Source organism: Ornithorhynchus anatinus, chromosome X1, assembly GCF_004115215.2.
Source record: "Ornithorhynchus anatinus isolate Pmale09 chromosome X1, mOrnAna1.pri.v4, whole genome shotgun sequence".
Lineage (NCBI taxonomy): Eukaryota > Metazoa > Chordata > Mammalia > Monotremata > Ornithorhynchidae > Ornithorhynchus > Ornithorhynchus anatinus.
In genome coordinates, this window is record NC_041749.1 from 49874062 (window position 1) to 49897725 (window position 23664).

The 23664-nt window shown below is 46.6% G+C and overlaps 2 non-coding genes across 2 annotated transcripts; both read left to right on the forward strand.

Moving 5' to 3' along the window:
* Positions 1 to 469: 469 nt before the first annotated feature.
* Positions 470 to 607, forward strand: LOC114806651. The gene has a single exon (XR_003754714.1). It is a non-coding gene; the product is annotated as a small nucleolar RNA SNORA7 (small nucleolar RNA).
* Positions 608 to 5547: 4940 nt separating this feature from the next.
* Positions 5548 to 5685, forward strand: LOC114806897. Its single transcript, XR_003754951.1, has one exon. It is a non-coding gene; the product is annotated as a small nucleolar RNA SNORA7 (small nucleolar RNA).
* Positions 5686 to 23664: the final 17979 nt, after the last annotated feature.

Genomic DNA, 23664 nt, shown 5'->3' on the forward strand with positions numbered 1-23664 from the left:
AAATAGCAGATTGCCTAACACCACCACCTTGCCACGGGTGCTTCCTTCCTGTAGATGACACTTTTCTCCCAGGGCCATTACAGCACTTCAGAGCTCGAATGAAGCTACCGCAACATAGTTCAACTTTTTCATTCATCTCTTGGCTAGTGGCACTTTCTGTTCAGGAAATACCAGGGAGTTGAGTAACAAAGTGAGAAGGCAGGCAAAATGACTTTGATGCAGTACCTTTCTCTAATAAAGAGTAATAACAATAAAAAAGTCCTGATTCCATGGGTAGATTAATATTTCTCCATCTCAGATGGCTCAGGATGGAGTGTCCCTCAGAATGTTGGGGGACCTTCACAGTGGAAGTAGGGTGGGGGGCAGGGGGACATAACTAGTTAGCATACCAGAATTTTGCTCATCATCAGAATTAACCAGTTTGCTTCTCCCTAAGATCTGTCAATTACTCCCACCTACTGAATCAACGCCCCCCTCAGGGTTGCATCTGGAGAGCTTCCAGTACTCTACCAGTCTTGACTATGGGAGGGAGAGTCAAGCAGAAGCATTTCCACTCCATTCCTAGCTTGGCCAGTGGCTAGCGAGTGGAAGGCGATCTGCTACAAGTCAAAACTCCCCTGTGCTGGGCAGCAGCGGTTCGGCGGAGAGTCGAGGGCGGAGACTCAAGTTTACCGCGCAGAAGGCAGCAATGGTAAACCGCTTCCGTATTTTTACCAAGAAAAATCTATGGATACGCTACCAGAACGACTGCAGATGGAAGTGCGGCGTTCTGGGAGAGATGTGTCCATGGTGTCGCTATGGGTCGGAGATGACTCGATGGCATAAGACAAGACTGAGTCAAAACAAGAACCTTCAGTCTGACCCAGGTGAGTTTTTCTGAAGGAGCATGAAGGAGAAAACTGCTCATTAATAGCAAGTAGGGAAGGGAAGGAGCTTGGCCTAGTGGAAAGAGCATGAGCCTGGGAGTCAGACGACCTGGGTTCTAATCCCAGATCTACTACTTGTCTGCTGTGTGAATTTGGGTGAGCCACTTAACTTCTCTGTGCCTCAGTTCCTTCATCAGCCAAATGAGGATTCAGTACCTGTTCTCTCTCCTACTTACTTTCTGAGTCCCATGTGGGATCTGATTATCCTGAATCTACCCCAGTGGATTTGTTAAATGCTTATTATAGTGCTCAGCACGTAGTAAACATTTAACAAATACCACAGTTATTTGTGTTCATTTAGCATTATGATCCTATGGTAAATTTACGCGTCCGGATTCCATTTAGGGCAGTTGGATTTGCTAAATGTTGACTTTCTTAGAAGTGAACGGTTTGCCTCCAGAGAGGAACTTAAACTCTAGGGTCCTCAGAGGTTCAGGCCCAGTGGCACTAAATGCAAATGCCATAGTATTGGTCTTGGGAAGTGACCTATGTTTCAACTAGGAGAAATGTCTTTCACTCTGATAAAGGAATGGAGAGAAATTATTATGCTTAGTCTCTTCAGTGAAAGAGAAGAAGATCCTGCAATTCTCTCCCTCTACCACATTGTGCCTGAAAGCGCCCACATCTGGGGAGCAACTTATCAGTTTCTCAACCAACAAGCAACACTGTACTATGGTTAGGACCAGACAGTGATAGAGAGAAAGATATATGGGAAGCAAGGGAAGCAGTGTGGCCTGTGGAAGAGCACGGGCCTGGGAGTCAGTGGACCTGGCTTCTAATACGGTTCCCTGCCCACAACCAGCTTATAGTCTAGAGGGGGTAGATGATAATATAAATAAATATAAATTTAATATAAATTTAATATAAATTAAATATAAATATAAATAAATTATGGCTATGTACATAAGTGTTGTGGGGCTGAGGGAGGGGTGAATAAAGAGTGCAAATCCAAGTACAAGGGTGACGCAGAAGGGAGTGGGAGAAGAGGAACGGGAAGATTTCTTGGAGGAGTTGTGCCTTCAATAAGGCTTCAAAGGTGGGGAGAGTGATCATGTTGGATATGAATAAGGAAGGTGTTGTTCCAGGCCAGGAACAGGATGTGGACGAGAGGTTGGTGGCGAAATAGGTGAGATGGAGGTACGGTGAGTAGGTTGGCATTAGCAGAGCGAAGGGAGCTGCTGAGTGGACAGAGTGAAAAGACATAGAGTGTGGGAACATGCCATATGCACCTAAACTGTTACATCTGGTACACAAGGCTGGCAAATGGTTTAAAAAATCATCAGGTTACAAAACTTCAATTTGACCTACTGAGTGTTCCAATACCAACTCCCCCACCCTAAACCAACTAACTAACTAACTAACTAAACCAAGAGATGGCAAACGAAAGTGACCTTCCCCCACAAAACAAAGATTCTATGAAAACAAACAAAAAGAGTATAGTAAAGAGAGGTAGTGTATTTTTAAGTTCTCATTCAACCTACTGCCCAATTCTCATTGCCGAATATCTATTCCAACTCTGCCACTTGTCTGCTGTGTGACCTTGGGCAAGTCGCTTAACTCCCCTGTGCCTCAGTTACCTCATCTGTAAAATGGGGATTAAAGTGTGAGCCCCACTTGGGACAACCTGATTACCCTGTATCTATCCCCGTGCTTAGAACAGTGCTTAGCACATAGTAAGCGCTTAACAAATACCATAATTGTCTTATCTTATTATCCTGGATTAGTGCCTAAATACATGGTTAAGGTATGGTAACTGTACTCCTGATTAAAGAGAAAAGGAGAAAACTAGATTGTAGGGTGAAAGAAAGAACCAAGCATTAGAGGGAAAAGGCTAGATGCTCAAATGAGCAAAATTTATGGTAATTTTTTTCCTTTCTCTGCCAGGTTCTCCTCGTCCACCTCATATCTAAGTTAGATCAGATTCCTGACACCAAATGGAAGGAAACTGAAAACAGGAAAATGCATGGTGGAGATCTTGGGAAACTCATTTTACATTACTTTTTGTATCTTTCTAGAGCACCGATGACCTGTTGACCTTCATAATGTTAGGGATGCCCTATCCCTCCTTCTCCATCCATACACCCAACTTCTTCCAAGAATGTAATACCTTTGCTTTGGATGTAGAAAGTTGGATGCATACAGAGGTTGTAGGACTTGTCCATGGCCACCCAATAAAACTGCCAGAACTCCTATAGTTCCAGAATCTAGTCCAGTTACTTCTTAATGGCCCAACCTTTCCTTTGAAAAGAAAAGTAATGACCTGAGACTCCTGTCTCCTGGAGGTCTTTGGGGAGACAACTGGCTGTACGAGTTTTTCATGTTCTGAATTCTGTAGAAGTCAATGAGGCTTTAGGGCAGCTGTACCAAATTCCAGTGCTCCTCAGCCATCCCTGACCTGGATCTCCCTTCCCCTCCATAGATGACAGACAAACACTCTTCCTACCTGCAAAGCCTTTTTGAAATCACATCTCCCCCAAGAGGCCTTTTCCAATTCAGCCCTCTTTTCCCCAACTTCCTCTCCTTTCTGCATCCCCTGTGCACTTGGATCAATACCCTTTAAGCACTTGATATTCACCCCATCCGTAGCCCCACAGCTCTTACATACATATCCCTAATTTATGTATATTACTGTCTGCAAGTTCCTTGTGTGCCGGGAACTTGTCTCCCAACTCTGTTGTTTTGTGCTCTTCCAAGCCCTTAATACAATGCTCTGTAAATACCATTGATTGGAATGCCACTGATTTATCCCTGGTAAGATCACCAGCTACATTCAGGAACAGTTTGTAGCAGCAGCAAAGGCACATTTGTATTTTCAGATTTCAGATAGATGTGGAGACAAACTTCAGAACTGAGGCTTATTAGAATACTCTTGGAAGGAAATCACCCAGAAGACCCTATAAATCCATCCAGAAGACACAGATTGGGTGATGTTTTTCATGAGCTGTTTTTATGTAGCAAGATGCTTCTCAGAACATCCAGAAGATAAAATTCTGATCCTTAAAGAGCTTATATTCTAAGGAAACAAGATGAATTTCTATTCTCCCTCCCGTTAGACTATGAGTCCCTTGTGCAACAGGGACTGAGCCTGATCTTATTGTACTGTATCTACCTACTTGGTACTTAGAAAGCTCTTAACAAACACCACCGTGATTATTATTATTGGATGAAGATGAAAACTGTCTCCTTCCTGGGGCTTTTTTTGGTGGAAGGTAGAGGAGGGGAAAGAGTGAAGATATCAGACAGATAATTGCTTTATCAGACAGATTCATTCATTCATTCAATCATATTTATTGAGTGCTTACTATGTGCAGAGCACTGTACTAAGTGCTTGGAATGTACAATTCAGCAAAAGTTAGAGACAATCCCTGCCCAACAATGGGCTCACAGATAATCGCACTCCCCGACTTCAAAACCTTATTGATGACACACCTCTTCCAAGAAGGCTTCCCTGATAAACCCTCCCCTCCTCTTCTCCCACTCCCTTCTGTGCCGCTCTTACTTGATCCTTCATTCATCCTCCCTCCCATCCCCACAGCACATATATATATATATATATATATCTGTAACTTATTTTATTTATTTATATTAACATCTGTCTCCCCCTCTAGACCGTCAGCTTGTTGTGGGCAGGAATGTGTCTGTTGTTATATTGTACTCTCCCAAGCACTTAGTACAGTGCCTTGCACATAGTAATCACTCAGTAAATACGGTTGAATGAATGAAAGAAAAGAGACCAGTATTCCACCACTGTAACTCAGGCCAGCCCCCTCCCTTCCTTATCCTCTCCTTGAATGAGGGAAGGGAGTCAATTTCATATTCACATTTCTGACTCCAGTTATGATTTCAGATAGGAACTTTTAAGTTTTAAGCAAAATTTTAAGCAATAGAAAGGAGAGGAAGTGAAGTCTCACCTGGATTTCTTCTTCCCTTCTTACTACTGTTGATCCAATGTCTCCCTCACCGACCTACCAAGCTACTGATTTACAAGTGCAGGGCATCTTAAGGAGTCTGGTCATTTCAAAATCCAGGGAAACAATCTAGTGTTGAGATAGATGGTAATTCATGGTTCTTCTCCCTTTGGAAACCCGCTTTCTTGCCAGACGCACATGACACCATCACTGTTTTTCAGGCTACTTCCTCATTGAGAACACTGCCTTATTATCCTGGTGAGAGCATATGTCCTATTTACTTAAACGATTAATAATTTAATATTAGCAGTCCATGATTTAGCACATCAGGGTGCATGAAAGGTCATTAATAAATAATAATGATCATAATTTGACAGTTTCTCAAATTTGTTTTCCAAGCTTGCTTCTCCTGAATTTTGAAGTGTGCAAATTCAGTTCTGTGAGAGGGCAGGAGGCAAAGGGGCTATAAACACAGTCATCTTAACTGTGCAAACAATGTACCTTCTCACCACCCTATAGATTAAACTCCAGATTCCATTCATTTCGACCAAGCAATAGCATGTATGGAGCACTTACTGTTTGCAGAGTATCAAGTGCTCAGCGCTTGGGAGAGTACAATACAACAGAGTTGGTGGACACATTCCCTGACCTGCTTGCAGTCTAGAGGGGAGACAGGCATTAAAATAAATTACAGATGTGTATGTAAGTGCTGTCCCCTCTCAGGGTCACAGCTGGAGAGTTCCCAGTACTCTACCAGTCTTGACTACGGGAGGGAGAGTCAGGCAGAGACATATGCATTCCATTCCTAGCTTGGACAGTGGCTAGCGAGTGGAAGGCCATCTGCAACGTCAAAACTCCCCCGTGCAGGGCAGCAGCGGCACGGGAGAGAGTCGAGGGCGGAGACTCAAGTTGACTGCGCAGAAGGAGGCAGTGGTAAGCCACTTCAGTATTTTTACCAAGAAAACACTACCAGAAGGATCGCAGATGGAAGTGGGGTGTTCTAGGGGAGGGGCGTCCACAGCGTCGCTATGGGTCGATGGTGACTCGAAGGCATAAGACAAGATATAAGTGCTGTTAGGCTGAGGGTGGGGTAAATATCAGGCCCTTAAAGGGTACAGCTCCAAAGGCAAGGGAGACACAGTAATGGTATCAACAGCCTGCCCGGGTCAATAGTATAATGCCTCTTTTTTCAGATGAGGGAATTGCCGAACCGTAATTAAACCAAAGTAGTCTTTGGAAGGCCAAACGATGTGACTTGGATTGATACTTTGGACACATAATCGGGAGGACTAATTCTTTGGAGAAGACACTAATGCTAGGAAAAGTCCAGGGAAAACATGGAAGAGGCAGACCAGCAGCTAGATAATAATAAGAATAATAATGATGTTGATGGCATTTGTTAAGTGCTTACTATGTGCAAAGCACTGTTCTAAGCGCTGGGGAGTATACAAGGGGATCAGGTTGTCCCACGTGGGGGAACTGAGGCACAGAGAGGTTAAGTGACTCGCCCAAAGTCACACAGCTGACAAGTGGCCGAGCCGGGATGGATAGAGACCGTAACGACGATAACGGAAGAACCGTTAGAAAGGTTGTGGAGTATGGCAGAGGACGGGACGTTCCGGAGAAAGTATATCCTTGGAGTCGCTATGGATCGGAAATGACTCGATGGCACTTAATAGTAATGATAATAATAATAATAATAATGATAATAAACTCCCAGAGGACAGAGATGGGGGCTTTCCGGCTGGGAAACTGGAGCAAAAATAAAAAGTTTTTCATTCAATTGTATTTATTGAGCGCTTACTATGTGCAGAGCACTGTACTAAGTGCTTGGGATGAACAAGTCGGCAACAGATAGAGACAGTCCCTGCCATTTGACGGGCTTACAGTCTAATCGGGGGAGACGGACAGACAAGAACAATGGCAATAAACAGAGTCAAGGAGAAGAACATCTCGTAAAAACAATGGCAACTAAATAGAATCAAGGCGATGTACAATTCATTAACAAAATAAATAGGGTAACGAAAATATATACAGTTGAGCGGACGAGTACAGTGCTGTGGGGATGGGAAGGGAGAGGTGGAGGAGCAGAGGGAAAAGGGGAAAATGAGGCTTTAGCTGCGGAGAGGTAAAGGGGGATGGCAGAGGGAGTAGAGGGGGAAGAGGAGCTCAGCCTGGGAACGCCTCTTGGAGGAGGTGATTTTTAAGTAGGGTTTTGAAGAGGGAAAGAGAATCAGTTTGGCGGAGGTGAGGAGGGAGGGCTTTCCAGGACCGCGGGAGGACGTGACCCAGGGGTCGACGGCGGGATAGGCGAGACCGAGGGACGGTGAGGAGGTGGGCGGCAGAGGAGCGGAGCGTGTGGGGTGGGCGGTAGAAAGAGAGAAGGGAGGAGAGGTAGGAAGGCGCAAGGTGATGGAGAGCCTTGAAGCCTAGAGTGAGGAGTTTTTGTTTGGAGCGGAGGTCGACAGGCAACCACTGGAGTTGTTTAAGAAGGGGAGTGACATGCCCAGATCGTTTCTGCAGGAAGATGAGCCAGGCAGCGGAGTGAAGAATAGACCGGAGCGGGGCGAGAGAGGAGGAAGGGAGGTGAGAGAGAAGGCTGACACAGTAGTCTAGCTGGGATATAACGAGAGCCCGTAACAGTAAGGTAGCCGTTTGGGTGGAGAGGAAAGGGCGGATCTTGGTGATATTGTAGAGGTGAAACTGGCAGGTCTTGGTAACGGATAGGATGTGTGGGGTGAACGAGAGGGATGAGTCAAGGATGACACCGAGATTGCGGGCCTGAGAGACGGGAAGGACGGTCGTGCCATCCACGGTGATAGAGAAGTCTGGGAGAGGACCGGGTTTGGGAGGGAAGATGAGGAGCTCAGTCTCGCTCATGTTGAGTTTTAGGTGGCGGGCCGACATCCAGGTGGAGACGTCCCGGAGGCAGGAGGAGATGCGAGCCTGAAGGGAGGGGGAGAGGACGGGGCGGAGATGTAGATCTGCGTGTCATCTGCGTAGAGATGGTAGTCAAAGCCGTGAGAGCGAATGAGTTCACCGAGGGAGTGAGTGTAAATGGAGAACTGAAGAGGGCCAAGAACTGACCCTTGAGGAACTCCAACAGTTAAAGGATGGGAGGGGGAGGAGGCTCCAGCAAAGGAGACCGAGAATGACCGGCCAGAGAGGTAAGAGGAGAACCAGGAGAGGACAGAGTCCGTGAAGCCAAGGTGAGATAAGGTATGGAGGAGGAGGGGATGGTCGACAGTGTCAAAGGCAGCAGAGAGGTCAAGGAGGATCAGAATGGAGTAGGAGCCATTGGATTTGGCAAGAAGGAGGTCATGGGTGACCTTAGAGAGAGCAGTCTCGGTAGAGTGGAGGGGACGGAAGCCAGATTGGAGGGGGTCTAGGAGAGAATGGGAGTTAAGGATTTCTAAGCATTGATTGTAGACGACTCGTTCTAGGATTTTGGAAAGGAAGGGTAGTAGGGAGATAGGACGATAACTGGAGGGGGAAGTGGGGTCAAGAGCGGGTTTTTTTAGGATGGGGGAGACGTGGGCATGTTTGAAGGCAGAGGGGAAGGAGCCCTTGGAGATTGAGTGGTTCCCGAATGCCCTGGATCATGGCCTCAGTTCTTCATTTCACTGGGCAGGCGGCGATCCGGACCTAGAAGACCGGATTGCTGCTGGCGAGACGAGGTCGGAGTGGCAGGATTGCTGTCGTTTTCTCTCTCATCCCGCAGCCGGTGCCACCCTACCGTGCCCCAGGGTAGCCACATGGGCTCGAAGAGCCTTTTCTCTCTTGCCACTGGCCAGGAGCACCTGCCTATCCCAGCCGATGCTGCATCCCCCTACTTCTTGCGAGACAGAGAGAGGGAGAGAGAGAAGCAAGAAGAGTTTCCATCCTGGAGCAGGACCGTACTACCCGAGCGATCACCCGACTCGGGCTTTATCTGCAGATCTCCGGTGGCAGCCGGCAGCCGGCTTACTCGGGCCCGTTAGCCCCCGCGGAGCGGGGCCCGGCCCCGGGGGTGGATCGCTATCCCCCCGGCTCCCTTCGGGAGCAGGAGGGGGAAGGGAGGATTTGTGCTTCCCGAGCCGTGGCGCCCCTCGGCTCTCCCTCCACTTAGTACAGTCCCCACCCTACACTGGAGTCGCAGCTCCCGTGCATCCCCACCGGCCAGTGAGGCACGGCGACCCCGGGGAGAGCTCCAAGAGGGCGCCCCTTCCTCTCCCGCTCGCCTCCTCGACACCCCTCCCCCTTCCATCCCCCCAATTCCCCGGTCCCTCAGCCTCCCCTTCGCCCCCCGGCGCTCGCCCCCATGGAAACCGCTCCCCATCCATGTCCAGCCTGGTAGGTCGCCGGCTGCCCGCGCCGCATCCTCAGCGCTGCGGAAGACGGGCGCTGCTCCCGCGCCGGGATGCCGGGCTGGAGGAGGAATCTCGCGCTCTGCCTGCAGCGGATGCAGGATGAAGGTAAGCCTCCCGGGACCGTGCAACCCGGAGCGACGATCGCCAACGCGGCCGAGGGCCCCGGCGACAAGCCCAGAGAGAGAGAGAGAGAGAGAGAGAGAGAGAGGACCGGCCAGCAGGGAAGCAGTCAGTCGCCTTCTCTTTTCGGTGGGAAGCCGAGGACGGACGGATCCGCTCTCGGCTTCTTCACCTGACGGGAGCACCTGTGACAGACAAACAGCAGCCATCCGAGGCCGGGGAGCGGGGTGGGGGATGGAGCCCGGGAAACTTTCCCCTTGGGAGGGGCAATCCATCGGGAGGAAGGGGGTGGCGGGGGGGCGGGGGCAGAGAGGAATGTGCGCGGAGAACGTTTGGGTTGGTGCGGGGGCCAACCGAAGGTCTAACTTTATCCCACCCCGGCGGGCCGGGTGGTCGGGGGGTTGGGGGGAGCCCAGTGTGGGAGCTCTTTGCCCGGTGGCCCCCAGGGCTGCCCGGTCGCTGGGAGGATCGGTCATCTCCGTTCAACTTTCCGGGCAACGCGCGCAGCACCTTGCTCCGCAGCCCGACCCTCTTCTCCGTCTGCCCCAGCCCCGTTCCCATCCCGGAAATTTTGGTCGACGATCCCAGGGAGCGGGACGCGAAGTTCCTCGGCTCCGTAGCCCGGCTCCAATGCGGGATAACCATGGCTCGGCTCCAATGCAGGGGAAGTCTGAATCCCGTCCGAGGGCAGAACTGCGCCACTGGGGTGGATGGGCTGGGGATCCCTGGGCTTAACGATTAACCTCGTTAGGGCCGGGGAAGTAGACTCGCCTGACGGGAAGCTTTCAGTCCTTTCCTCTGCAGGACGACTGTTAGAGCTGGGTTCTTAAAGTCGGGATTTCTCTTCGCTGTTTTGATGGATCGTTTCCAGCCGGGGTCACGGAGGCCAGAAACGTCCCCAGGACGGGGCGGTGAATTTAGGGTGAGCGAACAGGGCTGTGGCACAGTGGCTAGTATGGCACAGCACACGAAGAGAGCTCTGGGGCACCTGGTAAACTTTCACGACCTGCTCTGGCAATGCCACCGTCTAGAGATGCAGTAAGGACTTCGCTCGGACAGATGCTTTTAAAGGAATGATGGGCACTGAAACCCAGGGGATTCGCCTACTTCTCAATCCTTGTGATGTCCTCTTCTGTTGCCACTTTTTAACGGGTGAGAGAGGCAGGCCAGTGCAGCGGGGAAGAACCCGCAACCTTCAGAACCATATTCAATCAATCGATGGTATTTATTGAACGCTCACTGTGTGCAGTGCTCCCTGTTTGCTTACCCTGTACTTTATCCTTCAGCAGCCAGACTCCAACACGGGTTGGAGTTTGTTTTACTCCAGGAACCCAGCTGGTTTGGGTACTTAGCTAACAGGATGAGCTCCAGGGTCTACGCTTTGACAAGCAAAGCAGGGCGTTCAGTTCCCTCCCAATGCTGCAGTGACCTTAGACCGTCAGCTCCTAGAGAGCAGCCACGTGTGACTTTTACGTTTTCGGCATCACCTCTTCAGACGTTACGGCCGTTCATCAGATTAGGCACGCAGACCCCTGAAAATACTTCCTCGCCACCCAGAACTGGAAGTGGGGGGTTTGGCAGGCAGCCGTAAGGGATGGTGGGCATCTAGAGACAGGCAAGGAGGGTGTGTGTCAGAGAGGCACAGGGATAGAGTCTGCCTCCATTCCTCTTCAAATGGCTAAGAGAAACTGGAAGCAGCTGGGGGGGAGGGGAGGGAGGGAGATAATGCTCGCCTCAACCACATAATAATGTTGGTATTTGTTAAGCGCTTACTATGTGCCGAGCACTGTTCTAAGCACTGGGGTAGACACAGGGGAATCAGGTTGTCCCACGTGGGGCTCACAGTCTTAATCCCCATTTTACAGATGAGGGAACTGAGGCACCGAGAAGTGAAGTGACTTGCCCAAAGTCACACAGCTGACAAGTGGCAGAGCCGGGGTTTGAACCCATGACCTCTGACTCCAAAGCCCGTGCTCTTTTCCACTGAGCCATGAACCACATAGGTACCCTCCATCTGAAAACTTGCAATAAGTAGCATCTCAGTCAATAATTGTGATTTGCCAGGCCAATGCTCAATTGGCCGAATATGAGAAGCAGCATGGCTCAGTGGAAAGAGCACGGGCTTTGGAGTCAGAGGTCTTGGGTTCGAATCCCAGCTCGGCCACTTGTGAGCTGTGTGACTTTGGGCAAGTCACTTGACTTCTCGGTGCCTCAGTTACCTCGTCTGTAAAATGGGGATTAAGACTGTGAGCCCCACGTGGGACAACCTGATTCCCCTGTGTCTACACCAGCACTTAGAACAGTGCTCGGCACATAGTAAGCGCTTAACAAATACCAACATTATTATAATTAAAGGGAATGTCCGGCACTGTGATGCATGCCACAAGGTGAATGATTGCCCCAGGCAGACTTTGTAACGCTTTTCCTCTAGGGTTCCTCTGGAGGGAAGCTGGTTCTGCTCTGGCCCCGGGGCCATGGGCGGCAGGGTCAGAGGGAAGGCTTTGAGGAAGGGCTTCAGAGGTCAGACCCAACTCCAGCACAGGGAAATTAGTTCTGGAGCTAAATCCACTCTCAGAGGTTTGATACTACATATGAAGAACCTGGAACTGTCCCGGAACAAGTTTTACACCATTGGTTGGGCCTCCCCAGAATTGTCCCGGTGGGCTGGGCTTCACCCCAGGGCCTCTCCCGTCTGGACCCACAATCCCATCCCTGGTCTCCGGGTGGGTGTGAAGCACTGTTTTGGGGGCATTTGGTTCCTTGACAGATCTTTCATTAAAAATGCTCTAGACTCTAAACTCCTTGTGGGCTGGGAACGTGTCACCACTTCTGTTGTATTGTACTCTCCCAAGTGCTTAGTACAGTTCTAGAGCTCAGTAAATACACTTGACTGACCAACTGCTCTGCACATGGTAAGCACTTAATAAATAAAATTGGTGGATTGAGATGAAATGGACTAAACCTACACTAAGGAAAAGATGGAGGCAGATGAGCCACAGAACTGTAGGGAGAAAGCATAGTCAAGCAAAAAGTACAACGGATTCTGAATTGGGAGAACTGGGTTCCCGCCAGGCTCAGCTTTTGGCTCTCTGTTTGACCCAAGGTAAGTCACTTCTCCATACCGTGGTTTCCCCATCTGTGAATTTTCAGGCCCGTGTTTCACAGGAATATAGTGAGAAGACAAATGAGATACTATCACTGAAAATATTTGGAGGTCTATGGAAGAAAGGCATTATTTAAACATAAGGAACTCTTCCAGGCTCTGTGTTTACTTTTAAACATATTAGTTGAGATGTGTATCGATCTCCCAAAGCAGCACTAAATTTAATTGGAGATGGACACATCCACACGATCTAGGATACAGAAAGTTGCCGTTTGGGTCCCAGTTAGATTAAAAAAAATCTTCATTTCATTTGGATGAAGGGAGAATTGGGGTACAGTTGGCTTCCCATGCTTCATTGTAGAGGTTTTCAGAGGTACAAATAATACCTCAAAGAACTTTTCAGGGTGAACATTAGGAAAAAACTCCCGGACAGAAGGAGTCCTTAAGACTCTAGATTGTTCTCTGTGGGAAAGGGTCAAGTATTATCAATCGAGATTTTTAAAACTTCACTGGACAAATCAACTGTTGTGTGTTGCTATTCAGAGAAGCTGCATGGCCTAATGGATAGAGCACAGATCTGGGAATCAGAAGGTCCTGAGTTCTAATCCTGACTCTGCCATTTGTCTGCTGTGTGATCTTGGGCCAGTTACTTAACTTCTCTGTGCCCCATGTGGGACAGGGACCGTGTCCAACCTGATTAACTTGTATCTACCCTAGTGCTCAGTACCGTGTCTGGCACACAGTAAGCGCTTAACAAGCACTGTAAAAATTTTATTTTCCAAGTCAATTCTTTGAGAGTTTGTGGGGAGTTTAATCAGTTAATCAATCAATCATACTTATTGAACACTTACTCTGCTCAAAGCCCAGAACTAAGCATCTGGGAAAGTACAAAATACAGTTAATAGAAATGGACTTTGCCCTCAAGGAATTTATAATCTAGTGGGGAAGAAAGACAACAAAATAAATTACAAGTAAAAGGAAGCCACAGTGTTTAAAGGTGTGAATATAAAAGATAGGGAGGAAGGTGGCAGGGAAGAGGGGTGGGGTGGTGAATGAATGCCCAACTGCTTAGGTCTCATGAAATAAACTTTAAGTACACTTTGTGCGTTGGGGTGTTTCATTTTGAAATCCTTTTTTTTTTCTCTTTAATAACCAAAACCTAGATCAATGCTCTAATCCATCAACACACTGTTAAATGCAATCCAGATTCAATTAATCAATCAATGATATTAATTGAGGGCTTACTATGTGCAGAGCACTGTACTAAGCACTTGGGAGAGTACAATACAACAGAATTAGCAGAACTGTCCCTTGCCCATAGCAAGCTTACAGCCTAGAGGGGGAGGCAAGCATTAATATAAATAAATAAGTCACATATATAATTTAAAGATACGTATGTAAGTGCCGTGGGGTTGGAGGAAGGGTGAATGTCAATTGGCCAAAGGTCACAGACCCAAGTGCATAGATGACGCAGAAGGGAGAGTGAACTGGGGAAAAGAGGGCTCAATCAGGGAAGGCCTCTTAGAGGAGATGTGACCTAAGTAATTCTTTGAAGATGGGGAGAATGGTGGTCTTGTGTATATGGAGGTGGTGGGAAAGGGGTCAGGCTGGGGGGCGGGGAGATGTGGGAAAGGGGTCAGCGGCAAGATAGGTGAGATAGGGGCACAGTGAGTAAGCTGGTGCTAGAGGAGCCGAGTATGAGGGCTGGACTGTTGTAGGAGATCAATGAGGTGAGGTATGATGAGGCGAGCTGATTGAGTGCTTTAAAGCCACTAGTAAAGAGGTTCTGTTTGATGCGGAGGTGGATGGGCAGCCATCAGAAGTTCTTGAGGAGTGGGGAGTCATGGACTGAACATTTTTGTTGAAAAATGATCCATGCAGCAGAGTCAAGTATGGACTGGAGTGGGGAGAAAAAAGAGGGAGGAAGGTCAGCGATGAGGCAGAAGCAGTAATCAAGGCAGGCTAAGATAAGTGCTTGGATTGACGTGGCAGCAGTTTGGATGGAGAGGAAAGGAAAGCAATATTGTGAGTAGAACCTACAGAATTTGGTGACAAATGAATATGTGGGTGGAATGAGAGAGATGAGCCGAGGACAACAAGGTTACAGGCTTGTGAGATAGGGAGGATACCAGTATTGGGAAAGATATGGGGAGGACAGGGTTTGGGAGGAAAGATAAGAAGTTTGGTTTGGGACTTGTCTAGTTTGAGATGCTGGTGGGACATCCAAGTAGAGATGTCCTGAAGGCAGGAGGAAAGGAGATTGCAGGGAAAGAGAGAAGTCAGGGCTGGAGATACGGATTTGGGCATTACCTGCTTAGGGATGGTAGTTGAATAATGTTGGGATTTGTTAAGCGCTTTCTATGTGCAGAGCACTGTTCTAAGCACTGGGGTAGATACAGGGTAATCAGGTTGTCCCACGTGAGGCTCACAGTTAATCCCCATTTTACAGATGAGGTAACTGAAGCACAGAGAAGTTAAGTGACTTGCCCACAGTCACACAGCTGACAAGTGGCAGAGCCGGGTGGGATTCGAACCCATGACCTCTGACTCCCAAGCCCAGGCTCTTTCCACTGAGTCACGCTGCTTCCCGTTGAAGCCATGGGATCAAATAAGTTCTCCAAGGGAATGGATGTAGATGGAGACTAGAAGGAGACCTAGAACTGAACCTTGAGGGACCCCTTATTGTCAGAGGATGGGAGGGAGAGAAGAAGCCAGCAAAAAGTAACTGAGGAGTGGTTAAAGCTATAGGAGGGAAACCATGAAAGACAATGTCAGTGAAGTCAAGGTTGGATAAAATTTGAAGGACAGGGGGCTGATTTGCAGTGTGGAAGGCAGCTGAGAGGTCTAGAAGGATTAGAATAGAGTAGAAGCTTTCAGATTTGGCTAGAAGGTCACTGGTTTCCTTAGAAAGGGGCTGTTTCTGTGGAGAAAAGTGGGTGGAAGCCAGATTGGAGGGGGGGTCTAAGAAAATGTTGGAAGAAAGGAAATGGAGACAGCAGGGGTAAACAACTCTCTCGAGAAGTTTGGAGAGAAGTGGTAGGAGGGAGGTGGGTCAATAACTGGAAGGAGCCATGGGGTAAAGGGAGGGTTTTTTTTAGGTTAGGGGATACGTAATCATGTTTGAAAGCAGTGGGGAAGAAGCTGTTAGAAAGAGAACACTTGAAGATGGCAGTCAAGGAGGGAAGAAAGGAGGGGGTGAGGGGGTGAAGGGATGGAGTCAGAGCACTGGTAGAGAGGGTAGATTTAGAGAGGAGGTGAGAGATTTCATCTTGAGTTACTGCAGGGCATATAGGGAGAGTCAAAAAGGGCAGGGGAGGAGGGAGGGATTTGAAAGGAGAAGGGGAGATTTTGGGGAGATCACACCTGATAGTTTCAATTTTGCTGATGAAGTCTGTGACCAAGTCATTAGGGGAAAGAGATAGTGGGGGCGGGGAGCCTGGAAGTTTGAGGAGGTAGTTGAATATCTGGAACATCTGGCGGGGGCAGTGGGTATGGGAGTGAATTATGAAGGAGAAGTATAGTTGTTGGGCAGCTGAGAGGGCTGAATCAAAGCAGATAAGAATGAATTTAAGGTGGACAAGGTCGGGGAGAGGTTTCTGGATTTACGCCAACAGCGCTCTGCAGATTCCAGGTATGTACAGATTTGCTGTGCACAAAAAAAAGTCCTTCAGGCCAAATTCTAATTCTTTGTAACTGATTAAAAAAATCTAATTCTGAACCCTTCAGAAATGAAGAGATTCTTAATTGAGCAGTTTACCTTTCTGCAGTCACTAGGCTGCATTAGTAGCAGGTCCTTCATTAAGTCAAATTTCAGTTTCATTCATATGGATGCGTATTTCCCACATAAAATGAAAAGTGAATTTATATTTGGTAGGGAGGTTGATCACATTCCCTTGGGTTCTGTCCCACTTTCCATTCAGGATACCGCTTATCGATCTGGGATGCATGGGAAGATGATGTGTCATCACATCACCATTGTGTCATTTCTTGTTGAATCGCAGTAGCAGCAGCAACAAAGCATGTTGGAAACGTGAGGAATGGTTTATCTCTCTAGTCCTTTTCTATGTCAGACCTCTGCTGAGGTCATTGGGACCTCCATGTGCCTGAGGGTTCTCAGATTCTGGCATTAAATCAGTAGTGGTTATAGTATTTATTACTATTTATTAAGTAGTAATAGAATTTATTAAGCACTTGGTGCAGAGCACTGAACAATGTAGTGAGAAAATACACAGGTGGGAATTAGATCCAGTCCTTGTCCCTCAGGGGGCTCACAATAAATGAAAATAATAATAATGATGATGGTATTTGTAAAATGGTTACTATATGCCAAGCACAGTTCTAAGCACTGGGATAGATACAAGGTTATCAGGTTGTCCCACGTGGGGCTCTCAGCCTTAATCTCCATTTTACAGATGAGGTAACTGAAGCACAGAGAAGTTAAGTGACTTGCCCAAAGCCACATAGCTGACAAGTGGCAGAGCCAGGATTAGAACCCACGGCCCCTGACTTCCAAGCCCCTGCTCTTTCCACTAAGCCACACTGCTTGGGGGAGAGGGGACTGGTGACAGATACATGGGGAGATAACCTATCCTATATCAATCAATCAATTATTCATTCATTCATTATTTATCAGGCGCTTACTGTGTGCAGAGCACTGTACTAAGCACTTGAGATACTACAATATAACCGAGTTGGTAGACATATAGAATTTAGCCTGACCCCTTACGATGCTTGATGCCTTATGATGGACAGCACCTGTTCCATAGAGCTTAGGAACACTTTCTTCTCAAGTCCAACTGAGTATCCTTCTGACCACCTACATGCCATCATGGGGTTAAGCTGCAAGCCAAAGAGTCAGCAGTCAATAAATTATATGATAATAGGCAGAGATCTCTGGAGTAAACCAAGGATGATGTTCTTAGAAATGTTTTATGCCATCCAAAACAGTTCTTAAAGAACCGAAATGCTGCGGGGGAAATAGTCTGTGTATGGTGTATCTTTCTCACCACTGTGCACAGCCAATTGATGTGGCCCTGGGATGGTTACCAAGGAGACAGCTGTAGGACGATCGGATGGAATTTGATTAGCTATGCTTCTCAGACTGCTCATCAGATTGTCAGAACTGTGGGCAGAGGTTACCAACATTAGATGTTTGCTTGTGAAGTGCCAGAAACTGAGAAATGCCTATCTCTCTATGCATTGTTTTTGAGGAAAGCAACACCTAGAGTTAGAGCATTTTATATGGTGAAACATCTGTTAGTAGCCCAAAATAGGTGCCAAGGAAAGATAGGGAATTAGAGTTTTGAAAACATTTTACTTGGCAGTAAGAAAGGGTTTAAAAATTGTAATGTGTGGGTAAGTGCTGATTTTAATTTTAATTGTATATCAACAAATTAAAATAACAGCTTTCAAGTTCTGAAGTTACTTCCAGTGATAATGACATAAATATACAAAATTTAGTTGGAACTTAATTTGGACAAGATCTAAATTCTGCAGTACCCTGTTCTTGATGGGTTTAGGGAAAAGGGCTTGGGATATTTACATTTGGTACCTCTTTTGACATTTCCACATTTGACCTTTAAATTTACCAAGAAAGTGAGCTTACATACAGGTGCAAAAAAAACAATGGCTTGCTAAATGTTTTCCTACTGTTTAATGTATTCCCTGACCCTCCCCAAACTATCCAGCGTTAAAATTCATCTGCTCACACATAGTGCTTGACATTTCCAGTTGCCAGCTCACCTCTGGTAATGGAAAATCCAGAGTTGATCCCTAAAAGAGCAGCCAGAGCGAGAGTCTGACCCATTATGTGGCTTCATTCCCTCACCACCTAATGGAGCAACTGAGGATCTGTTGCTCTATTCTCAAACTGAGGCAAGGAGCTTGTTGTGGGCAGAGACTGCATTTGTTTATTGTTGTAGTGTACTCTCCCAAGTGCTCAGTACAGCACTTTGCACAGAGTAAGCGCTTAATAAATACGACTGACTGACTGAATGCCTGACAGGGAGTAGGTGAACTGTTTCTGACTCCCAATTTCAGTCCTCTGCCACAAGAAGAAGGAAGAAATATCCCATCAGACCAGTGCAGAATATTTGCTTGCAGCCTGATTTCTTTTAAGTCTGGACTAATTTCTTTCAGGTCCTGGACTTTTGAACCTTTGCTATCTTAATCTCAAGTCCATTAATTCCTAAACCAGAGATATCCGTGAATATATTCAAAAGTAATTCTATAAATAAGCCTTTGCACAGTAATGATTTCGTGTTTGCCAATGCTCCTTTGTTGCCAGTGAATCAGTACTATCACCAGGTCTTAAAATCAAGTGGTCTCTTGTAGATTTCAAAGATGACATCTTTTTGTGTATGCAGGAAAAAGAGACTCGTAACTGTTCATAGTAGGGGAGAAGGAAGAATTGAGGAAGATTCAAGACAAATGTCTTTTCTTATCCATGTCATTAAAGCTATTTGTGACATTGGATATTTCTCTTAGACATTGTAAGCCAATCCAGGGTTGAATCTGTTTAAAAATTCCCCTGAGTGTTTCCCTTTTATATTAAAATGATTTCCAAAACAAAATAAATGAAACGAAAAACAAAGGTTCAGCAAGTGGTGATGGAGACTTAAAGCGTCATCATCACAAGCATTTTCAGTGCAAAATAGTCCTATTTTAGCTGTTTAGAAATGATTAATCTTCACTTCTTCCTTCTTTAGTTGGAACCAAAATGATGCTAATGGGGATGGAGGTGAAGAAGGGCATATGTAGGTGGGAATATCTGGCAGTGGTGATTGAGTATATGGATATAATTGGGGTGTTTGAGATGATCACAGAAGTCCAGTAAGTGGCACAACCCAAAATTGAGGAATTTTACCAAATTAACTTAAAATGTTCAAGTTGCAGGCAAAATGTTATGACTAACTAGTAGGAAGTTGTAGTCTACCGCTCTTCAGACTTAGAAAGGAAACCTTAATTTCAGATACTGTACCCTTCCTCTTAACCTCTAACTATTCAAATGGATTTGTTGGGTGTTTACTGTGTGCAGAGCACTGTACTAAGCACTTAAGGATCAGGGAAACACCTCGTATCTTAAGTAGTGTTGGAGGAATTCTGCTATTGGAAGTGAGCCAGTTGAGCCAAAGTCTGTCATTTGAAGGGATATTCAAAGCACTTCCTCCACCACCCTGGTTCAAACTCTCGTCATCTCCTGGCTACACTACTGCATCAGCTCTCTCACTGGTCTCCCCGCTTCCCATCTCTTCCTTCTTCAGTTTATACTATACTCTGCTGCCTAGATCATCTAAGCCATCATTTGGCACGTGTCTCTCTACTTCCCCAAGGACTTCCAAGAGAGATTGCAAACTGGAGTGAAGACCTAGGTCTGAACCAACTAAAGCCTGTATCCCTGGGCCTGTCCAAGGTCCCTGGGCTGGGTCCTTGAAGTGCCCCCTGAGGTGTGTGGTATGGTTTCCAGATGCTCAACCCTGGCATCAAGCCAACTGATGGGCAGGAATATCCTAGTGTTTTTCACAGTGGGGATGGTGGTGGTAGATTAAGTGTTCTCAGTCAATTGCTATGGCATTGCTATTCATCAACTCTACACAACAGCAACCACCCATTCCAGACATTTGAACTTTGCCAATAAGGCAGTGCTGCCCACCCAAAGTTGAAGAATGTATTGGCTGCTGTTTCTGTTGTCTCTCTTCTCTCATCTGAAAAATGGAGATTCAATACCAGTTCTCCCTCCTATTTAGATTGTGAGCCCTGTGTGGGACCTGATTATCTTGTATCTACCCCAGCGCTTAGTTCAGTGCTGGGCACATAATAAGTGCTTAACAAATACTACAATTATTAATCTTGGAGAAGGAAGTTGTGATCTACAGTGCTATATGCAACACAAAGACAAAGAACACGAAAAAGGGGGTCTGCAGTCATTAACGAAAAGATGGTTAAATTTCAGGTGCTTTTTAGCACCTAAGTCTTTTTAGATTTCCAAAGGAGAAAAATCTCCAAATTGGGAAGAAACCACTTGCTCAAAGATTTGACACAAAGCAAAAGTGGTGACTGCTCCTGCTGTATAGACAAATGACAATGTTATGTGTATTTGTATGTAGGTATATATATAGTACAAGTTCAAAGGTGACACTTCTGCTGATGATTTTTTTAAAATAAGTGTGTGTGGGTGTGGCTAAGTCCAAAGCTTGAATGACAATCCCTTGAATCTCTTGTGAATAGAAAGACTGTCCCTTGCCACACTGTTAAATTTGCAGTCTATTTGTTCATACAGTAGAAGATTAAAAATCTTAATATTTAATATACTTAATAGGTATGAAACCTCACAGTCTGCTCCAGAGGTGTAACTTTGGTACTCATTTTTGCTCCATCATTCCCTTCTGGGTAAGAACTATACCATGATATTCATTAAATTTCATGTATTTATATGATAATAATATATAAATATAATAACAAATAATGTATTTTATAGAAATATATTATTTATATATACAGAGTGAGTGTGTGTGTTTCTGTGTATGAGCATACAGAGGTATCCTTTGGGTTTGAAAATTATACAACTGGTGGTACCATTTTTAGCAGTGTGGGTAGATGTGAATGATAAGATGAAAGTGTGACTGACAATCCCTTCCTCATTGTGGCTATATACAGATTGCCCCTTGCTGATGAGCTGGTGCATTTATTGCACACTGTACCCAGCAGGAGGGTCAGCACCGTGAGGGTAGAGAAACACAGGTACTAAGAGGAAGAAGCCATTAGCTTTCCCTCCACCGCTTTATGTGCAGGCTAGGCAGCCAGAACTATCTTGCTAAGCTTCTTAGAACTACAAAGGGGCTGGAAGTGGAGTCATTTTTGCTTCTTTCTAGCATGACGTAGTCCCCGCCCAGCCCCAGCATCTGCAGGGAGGTCCCGCTGTCTTCACTGGACTTCTGGTTTGGGCCATAAAGTCTCTGGGCTCTGGGTCCAGAGGCCAGTGAGGACAAGCCATACACCCACATGGCACAACTTTCCTGACAGTCTGGAAAATGCTCTGGGGAAGAGGCAAGTTGGGGGCGGTCTGAAGCTCCCATTGGGCCGTATAGTAGCCATTCACTTTCTAGTCTGGAACTAACTGTTTGCTGTAGCCTCTGCTGGTGGCACCAGAGGATAGTGGCTCAGGTTCAATTAATTTCTCCTAGGGGGCATGGACCTGCAGTCACTTAGCTGGTAGTGATAGAGATGGATATGGGGTGGCAGTTCAGAGTAAATGTCCTCTTCCTACTCTCCTGCTACCTTGTTTCCTCTCCTTTTTTCCCTCCTACTTTACTTCCCCTCTAGTCCCCTCTTTTCCTCCCCTTTCCCTCTTTCTCTCCCACTCTGTATCAAATCTCCTCCTCTAACACCCACACGGCATTCAGCCCCCAGTCTGCTCTTGGCATCACAGTGCCTGGCGCTGAATTCATTTCTCCCTCTCGATGTCATAATCGAAGTCTCTGCTCCTAGACATCCCATTTCTGATTGGGGCCCACCATGCCGTTCTACCTTTAACTGCTGTTTCCAAGCTGCCTACTGCATCATAACATTATTTGTTATGATGTTTTGTTTCATTTTAACAGTAGTACTGGCATCTGAATGCCCACTGAGTGTGACGTGCTGCCGAAGAACTTGGGAAACACACCAGTAGTAATAATAACACACCAGTAGTTGTATTCATTGAGCACCCAGTTGGGCTGGTGCACTCTACTAGGCACTTGGGAAGTACAGAATAATGCTGGAGGCTGGGAGACCAATGAGGAGGCTTGTGCAGTTGTCTAGTCGTGGCAAGACCAGAGCTTTTACCAGGGTTGGTAGCAGTTAGGGTAGAGAGGAAGGGGTATATCCAGGAGATGATGTGCAGGACTTTTACTTGGCAGTAGACTGAATGTGTGATTTGAACAATAGGGAAGAGTCCAGGATGGCACTGAGGTGGTGGGCTTCTGGGACAGGGAGGATGGTGGAGGAGCTGACTGAGATGGGAAAGTTATAGGGAGGAGTGGGTTTAGGGGGAACGATGAGATATTCTGTTCTAGGCATGTTGAGCTTGAGGTACTGGTAGAGTGGAGTTGTCCTGGAGGCAAGAGGAGATGGAGGATTGCAGGTCAGATGAGAAGTGAGGGCTAGAGAGAGAGAGATTTGGATGTCAATCTGCATTAGAGAAGCACATTATCCACATTCCTCCCATGTTCCTCCCAATCAAGGTTTGATGAGATGGGATGTTGGTATTTGTTAAGCGCTCACTATGTGCCGAGCACTGTTCTAAGCGCTGGGGTAGACACAGGGGAATCAGGTTGTCCCACGTGGGGCTCACAGTCTTAATCCCCATTTTACAGATGAGGGAACTGAGGCACAGAGAAGTTAAGTGACTTGCCCACAGTCACACAGCTGACAAGTGGCAGAGCTGGGATTCGAACTCATGACCTCTGACTCCAAAGCCCACGCTCTTTCCACTGAGCCACGCTGCTTCTCAAGGCAAACACTGTTGCAGTCCTGGTGATATGATGGCATTCCACGACCTCATTGTTTATGAACTTGTGGTGTTATTTGATGGGACTGCTGTGGAAATCACATGTGTGGTTTTGTAGCTGATCCAGGTCTCACAGCTGTAAAGAAGACTGGGCACTATGAATGCTCTCTATTTTAGTTTGCTTTGAATCTTGATGCCATATGGGCATCACACTCTGTCAGTGTCCCAAAGAACAAATTGGTCATCTTGATTTGTTTTTCTAGTTCCTTGTTTCTCCTTGCATCATTAAATAGTGTGCTGCCTTCAAAGACAGCCTTCAGCCATGCCACCGAGGGAGATCCTTGCATAGAGAGGATTTATTCAAATTAATTGTCAATCTATGAACCTTGCAGTTGGTCTGGTGGGAACACCCGGCTTCTTGTATCAGTTCTGCCTGCAGCTGGCTAATGTAGGGAGTGACTCTCAGGGAAGAGAGAGTATGAGTGGGGCTGCACAAACCACTAGCTTTATATTCGGTTCCTTCTAATCCTAGCTCTACCCTTTGCTAGCTGTGCGACCTTGGGAAAGTCATATAACTTCTCTGTGCCTGTTTCCTCATCTGCCAAATGGGGATTAAGTATCTGTTCTTCATCCTTCATAGACTCTGAGCCCCATGTGGACAGGGACTGTGTCTGATTTGATTATCCTGTATCTACCCCAGCACTTAGCACAGTTCTTGGCACATCATAAGTGCTTAACAAATATTATTATTTTTATTATTATTATTGTTCCT